Genomic DNA, 7,283 nt, shown 5'->3' on the forward strand with positions numbered 1-7,283 from the left:
TGCTAGTGTTCTGGAAGAATGAGTTTATTTGAGACCTGAATGAAGTGTTTTGGTAGTTGTAGTGCATTTTGAATGTGAAATGAACTGCTTTGCCAAGCTGACGGTCAGTTAGGAGGATTGTGTGAAGAGTTTTGCAAAAGTGACCTAAGTATTGAGACATGTGTCCTAGCGGCTGTAAAAAACTGTAACAGGACGACATGTATGAACCCTTTCTATCCATATGATAAATGGCCTGGTTCTTATACAGTGCTTTTCTACTCTAGCTGAGCATTTAGAGTGCTTTACAGCAGTGGTCCCCAACCCCCGGGCCTCGGACCGGTACCGGTCCGTGAGTCGTTTGGTACCGGGCCGTGAGAGTTGAGGCTCAGGTGTGAAATGTATGGTTTTCAGGGTTTTCAGCGTTATTTAGTTATCGTTTTTTTATCGTTTACTCTGTTTTCCTGGGTCTTTTCAGTGTGTTATGAATAAATCTTCTTTTTTCGGTACCGGTTCTAGTTTTATTTTGTTGTATTTATCCGCGACACCTTAAAGGCCGGTCCGTGAAAATATTGTCGGGCATAAACCGGTCCGTGGCGCATTAAAGGTTGGGGACCGCTGCCTTACAGAACCTGCCTCAGTCACAGAAGCACCTTTTTATATGCTTTTTTGACATAACTGCTTTCTATATAACATCCACACACAGTCACAGTGCATCCAAGAGATATTTGGCATGTGTGTGTGTTAGCAGGGTTTTAACACAATTTGACCTGTCGTTAGTCATCTGAACTTCAAACACTTTGACTCTGTTTCTATGGAGGCTCTCGCTGAGATGATTAATACAATGAGGCCCTGATGTGCTCTGGATAAGCTCCCCGTGAGATTCCTAAAAGAAGCTGCACATTCTGTCTGTAATGAATTCCTCACTCCTGACTGTCCCGGTTTATTTCAAATAAAAACAAGTGTACGATCTCTTCTGAAAACATATTCTCTGGATATTAAGTCCTTGGATAATTTTAGAACCTTTTCCAGACTTCCATTTCTCGCCAGGGTTTTAGAAAAGATTGTTGCCAGACAATCGATTGCTGTTTGAAATAGAAATGAACCACAGCACAGAGACAGAACTGTATTTCATTGCTTTCATCTTATCCCAAACCCCAACATGTCATCTGAAATCCAGAACAGGAGTCCACTTTGTGTTTATTCAATTCAATTTTATTTATATAGCGCCAAATCAGAACAAAAGTCGCCTCAAGGCGCTTCATAGATACAGAGAAAAACCCAACAATCATATGAGCCCTATTATGGTGGCTTCGGCTCGGGGGGCAGAGGGGTCGTGCACCAGCACAAAGGTTAGTGACTGGATCGTCGACGTGTTTGTCGATGTGGGAGATTCTGTGACGTGAAAAGTTCAGTGTGCTTTCTATAGCGCTGTATGTCACGGTGTGAGGATGCGGCTTTGAAGGGTAAAGCTTTCAAGCAAAGTTACTGACCACGACCTGCTATTCAAAGACTCGCCCTCGGCACAGCCCCTCTTTTTGCTCACACCCTTTATAGCAGGTGCACACGTGAACACTAGTAAAGTTTGCCCAGGTTAACTCATACCCGCAGAATCATTGTTGCACATCCTCGTGAGGAGACGCTCTGGCAAATGCCTGGTGACACTTTTGCAAATGAACAGCCTGAGTCATCAAAACAGAGCGTCGTCTCCAGTTCAGCGTTTCCGAGCTGACTGTGTGCAGACTTCTGGAAATAACTGATAGAGAGTGCCGTTATGCTGCAGCATGCAGTCGCTCCCAGTTTTGCTGTGATGCTGATGGTTTTGAGCACAAAGTGAATAATCAGACAGGCAGTCAGCCTGTATCCTGGTGATGACAGACCATATAAGGCAGCGGTCTAAAGGGAAATCCAGCCAGTTACCCAGGAGAAGCCCTACAACTTACCCCAGGATTCACACTTACACACTTTTCCGATAACGCTGCTGACACTACTCGGATAAAAGAGGTTTGATTTCAAGCGTAATCCCGCTAACCAAATCATACAGCGTGACAGCAGACTGCTACATCGGCAAACGGAGTGCGAGGCCAAATACCTCATTGATAAATTAAGCTTATGTAAGCACGTATGAATGCCATTAGACAACCTCATAAAGCATGTCTTACTCCAAGATGCAAGAACATCACTGCAATGTTCCAAAGACGTCTGATACTTGAGAAGCTTCAGGTGCCCAGCAGCTGCAGAGCAAAGACGTGATGCAGCACCACTGACGTACAGCGCTTCAGCAGAAGATGAAATCCACTCCACCACCACCGCAGCGCTGCTGTCACTGTCATTTAGGAGTCACACAGCCTGAGAGGCCATTAACTCTGTGAAGAGAAAACAGAAGTCCGTGTTTACGTCCCTGACACATTTGTAACTAAGGTCATGGAAACTCGAGGTGCCCCTGACACATTTGCTAAACCTTCTATCAGGAACCTTGGGGTGACTTTTGCAGCTTTCACTCTGGATGCTCACATTACATCTCTGGTTTGTCCTCTTTTAACACATCAAGAAATACTGCCAGATGATGTCACGCTCTGAACTGGAAATTGTTATTCATTTTTCTCACCACATCTGACTTTTGTAATTTATTGTTCACTTGTAAGCACTCAGTTTACATTATGATATCCAACAGGAGTCACTGTATGTTTAAACTGTATGCTACACATACAGGGGGAAAGGTCTCTTTTTCCTTTTATGTTCAATTTAATTTTATTTACACAGCACCAAATCACAACCGCAGTCGCCTCAAGGCGCTTTATATTGTACAGTAGATGGTACAGAGAAAAACCCAACAATCATATGACCCCCTATGAACAAGCACTTTGGCAACAGTGGGAAGGAAAAACTCCCTTTTAACAGGAAGAAACCTCCAGCAGAACCAGGCTCAGGGAGGGGCGGGGCCATCTGCTGCGACCGGTTGGGGTGAGAGAAGGAAGACAGGATAAAGACATGCTGTGGAAGAGAGACAGGGGTGTGAAGCCTAATCTTAAAAGTAGAGATAGTGTCTGTCTCCTGAATCCAAACTGGAAGCTGGTTCCACAGAAGAGGGGCCTGAAAACTGAAGGCTCTGCCTCCCATTCTACTTTTAAATACTCTAGGAACAACAAGAAGGCCTGCAGAGCGAGAGCGAAGTGCTCTAATAGGGTGATATGGTACTACAAGGTCATTAAGATGGACTATTTATTAAAAGACTAAAACCAGGTTATTGTTTCCTGTTCCATAATTATGTGCTTTATACACTTCTGGTAAAATAAGACTTAAACTATACATTTGGACAGCTACTGCTGTTCACAGCTCTACTGTAGTAAGTGAAGCAGCCCAGATTCAGTGTCTCGCCTCCCACGTGATCATCACCGCTATGTCACCCATCACATATCCAGTGTAATTTAAAGACGACTGCTTCTGCTTTTCCGTATTTTGTCATGTATCTTCCGTTCCAGTCGTGGATGTTCACACTAAACATGAACTCATTTTTAAGGAATGAAGTCGGCGTGTGTGTGCAAGTAAATGCTGTGAGCCAGTACTGTAGCTCAAGGTTCAGACTGCACTAAACATCTGGCATACGGGCCAGTGTCAGCACTTTGTCACATCACACAGATTTAATCTACCCACATGTCCTAATATCAGGGCACAGGAAGTAATGAAACCTGATTTCCAGATTCTCTACCTCAGGACACGCAGTAAGTATATTTTTACATGTACACGGCTGATAATGTGTGGTAGGTCATACACTCACCGGTCCCTTTTTTAAGTTTGGACCCCTCCCTTTCGCTTTCAGAACCGTGGCGCAGCTTAAACAAGGACCTGGAAACATTTCCTCCCAGATTTTGGTCCACAATGACGTGAAAGCCTCGCAGAGTCACTGCAGATTTGTTGGCTGCACATCTGCGACGTTCTCCACCGCATCCCAAAGCTGCTCCACTGCACTGAGATCTGGTGACTGCTGAGGTCTTTTGAGTACAGTGAACTCATTATTGTGAACTACTGACACAAGGAAGGATGGCTTCATGCTTTCATGCTGTTTACACCAAATTACCGTCTACCACATCAACTACTCATCGAACCAGGCGATGCCGGCCACTCTCCTTACTGTCATGAAACTGAGTTGTCACCTGAGTTTCCTGTTCTTAACTCGAAACGTGTTTAGTGTGGTTCTTCTTCAGTGTGTGGCCCTCCTGTTTCACGGTTTGACGTGTTGTGCGTTCAGAGATGCTTGTCTGCGTAGCTTGGTTGGTGTTGCGTTTCTGTCAGCTTGAAGCAGTCTGTTCTGACACCAACAAAGCATTTCCCCCGGAGAACAGTTTTCCCTTCTTCAGACCGTTCTCTGGAAACCCTGGAGATGAAGGAAAATCTCAGACTAGCTTATGTGGCACCAACAACAACCACGCCATGTTCAAAGACACTCAAATCACTGAACTCAGGAATCTTAAAGTTTATGTCATAAATACGTGCTTTTGAAATCCTTTAGTTTGGTGCGCATATTTTCTAATGTCGCTCACGCCATCTCCCTGCTCTTAGCATTCAGCTTTCAACATGTTGTTTCCTACTCTTGGGTCTACGGTGTTAAAGAGAGGAGCACAGCCTCGGCTGTAAAGCCCCTCCCACCAGCAGCAAAAAGCTTCTGTCTCTGAGGCACAGCCAATCAGAAGAAATTAGTCGTAAATCAAGCTGCTACCCAAGAATTTAAAAAATGGAGCTGAAATTAGCATATTTAATTTAACGCTCATTTCTTTAAACATTTGTTTTACATTTGAGCCTCTGAGGATCTGTGTAGAAATGTTTTTATTTTTTATTGTCCAAATATACTGTTTTCATTACGTAAGTGTCTGCTGGATGTGCCAATCACTAAATCTGTTGTATGTCAGTGTTTCTTGTGCTCTCTCTAAATCAGTAAACCATTAGTAACAACAGGCAGACAGATTTAAAAAGCTCCTGTTACTCCTACAGATGGAAGTTATTTTCTGTCACCACATCCAACCGTAAGTGTCGGTGAAAGGACTCCTGTGCATCAGCTCTGCTGTTATCAGCTGGGACAGAGTTGGTGTGAATGACGCTGCTCCGAGCGCAGGCAGGCATTACCCAGTGGCACATGTCTTTAGCAGAGCTAAAGGTGAAGACTAACAGCTCCTGTCTACAAAGACTGATGTAAACACACCCAAACACATGGAACCATTTTCCTGAAAATCCGGAGAGCCACACAAAGACTCTCAGGCCATCGTATGACTCAATTACCCCAAAGTGTCCATGCAGAGCAGTTTCACACTGATTCTTCTAAAACAATAAATCTATTTCACATAACCTCAAACAGAAGTATGGAGCATGGCTACAGGCAGCAGCAGCAGCTTGGACAGCTCGGCTTCTGAATGGGAGATGGTTCTTAGAAACCATACGAGTCCCAGGTGGGCAGGATGCCACCTTCCCAGAGCTTGGATAGGAAGTCAGGACTGCCACTAGGCTGACCAGCCGCACAGTAAATCTTGACTTTATTATGTAACCCACTGGATGGTTTGCTGCTGGAAAATGTGCTCCTAGCCTGAGGATAGACAGGTGGGTGGATAATGTTTGGAAACAGTCACCGTCTGGCACATGTTCATATGAATAAATGTGTTTTACTACTTACTATCGCTCAGCAGTCAGCAAAAGCTTTCAAAGTGACGGCTGCAAATCCAAGCCATCTTCTCTTACCCTGCTCCTGTGTGCTTCTGCTAGAACAAACAGAGAAGAACGTGAGCAGTTTGCATGAGCATGTGTTACAGATCACAGCACGAGAGCACTACCTGCAAAACACTTCATCCGGAAACGTTTACTAGCAGCACAGTAGGCAAGGGAGTGCTGCACAGAGCTGTGCTGGATTAATGGAGTATCCATGCACCATAATGCTAACTGTGCAGTGACACAGACAGGAGACAGGGAGAGGTAAGGATACTTCTTCCAGTTATATACCTCCATGAACACATGCTACGGCCTTATAAACGTATGGACTCGTGGATACAAAGAAACACAGCCCGTGTTTGAGATGCTTCCAGGCTCACAGAAACATATGATGGATAACGTGCAGCCCGGCTAGCTAGCTGATCACATCAACAATATGAACTGTGATTCATTACTGCACTGCTATTTAACTTCTTTAAGCTTGAAGCTCCCCGATCATCAGCACTGCATCTACAAACCAAAGCAGCTAGTTTCATCACAAGACGTTAAATTATTTGTCAAAATATTAAAATCTTGTCATACTGGTGGAATAGACCAAGATCATTCGCAGAGGTGACTGAAGGGAGGCCAAGAGTGAAACAGGTGGATCAACAGGAAACATTTAATCACCTTTAAAGTAAGTGTTGAAGTAGCTGGCGCTACTCCATGTCCACCCCTCTTTAGAAATCCCTCGGCCACTTCAGTGCCGCTAAGGAAGGGTCACAAAGTTCACCCACTCAAATACATTATCTGTCACGGCTAACGGAGGGAGCCTGAAGGAAGGGGAGCGGCGGTATATGAAGGATGACAGCAGGGTGAACACAAGGTACATTCACAGACAGACCAGCGATCAGAACACGAGTTCACACGACTTAAATACTTCCTGAAGGACGCTGGGAGATTACACACAGCTGGACCTGATGAGCCTGACGAGACGGGGGAAGCAAAACTGACATAAGACAAGGACCTTCAAAGTAAAACAGGAAACAAACAAGTCACAAAGACGCAGGCTTGACACTGAACTAAACCTACACTAAACACGAGGGCACAAGAACAAAACCCTAAACCAGAATCAACTGAAACATAGAGTTATAATAATAATCAACAAAGCATAACAAGAGAATCAGAATACCTCCCATAATACAGACAAATATATGAAACTGAAAATGCTGGGTCAAAATGAGCCAGATCCACGACTTTATCAAAGAATCAAAGAGTTTGTTGCTATCCCCCGCCCTCCCTTTGCTTTACAAAGCAAAACGCTCTCCTCCGGTAACTAATTACCGATTACTTCTCCAAAAAAGTATTCCTGTTACTTTACTGATTACTTATTTTCAAAAGTAATTAATTACTTAGTTACTTAGTTACTTTTTAAAAACACGATTTACAACCTGAATAGGTGATAAAGCGATAGATCTTTCAGCCCAATTCTACTTTTTCTGCATAATCCATCATACAAAATGTAATCAAATGGAAAAGTCTCTTTTTAAAACTTGTTTTATTAGTTTGAATCTTTTAACTTTATGCATCAAGCAAACATTTAATTATATGCAACATTCTCTTGAATAAATTAG

At 43.7% G+C, this 7,283-nt stretch overlaps 1 long non-coding RNA gene across 3 annotated transcripts; it reads right to left on the reverse strand.

Moving 5' to 3' along the window:
- Window positions 1-1,839: 1,839 nt before the first annotated feature.
- LOC120718121 lies at window positions 1,840-6,975 on the reverse strand. 3 transcript variants are annotated; one of them, XR_005692388.1, is made up of 4 exons: window positions 6,340-6,975; window positions 5,639-5,720; window positions 3,755-5,551; window positions 1,840-2,342 (listed from the first exon to the last, which is right to left on the reverse strand). It is a non-coding gene; the product is annotated as an uncharacterized LOC120718121 (long non-coding RNA). The 3 variants fall into 3 exon arrangements; XR_005692387.1 differs by having other exon boundaries at window positions 3,755-5,720; XR_005692386.1 differs by having other exon boundaries at window positions 5,639-6,975.
- Window positions 6,976-7,283: the final 308 nt, after the last annotated feature.

This window comes from Simochromis diagramma, unplaced genomic scaffold, assembly GCF_900408965.1.
Source record: "Simochromis diagramma unplaced genomic scaffold, fSimDia1.1 OVJJ01000024.1, whole genome shotgun sequence".
In the NCBI taxonomy this organism is placed as follows: domain Eukaryota; kingdom Metazoa; phylum Chordata; class Actinopteri; order Cichliformes; family Cichlidae; genus Simochromis; species Simochromis diagramma.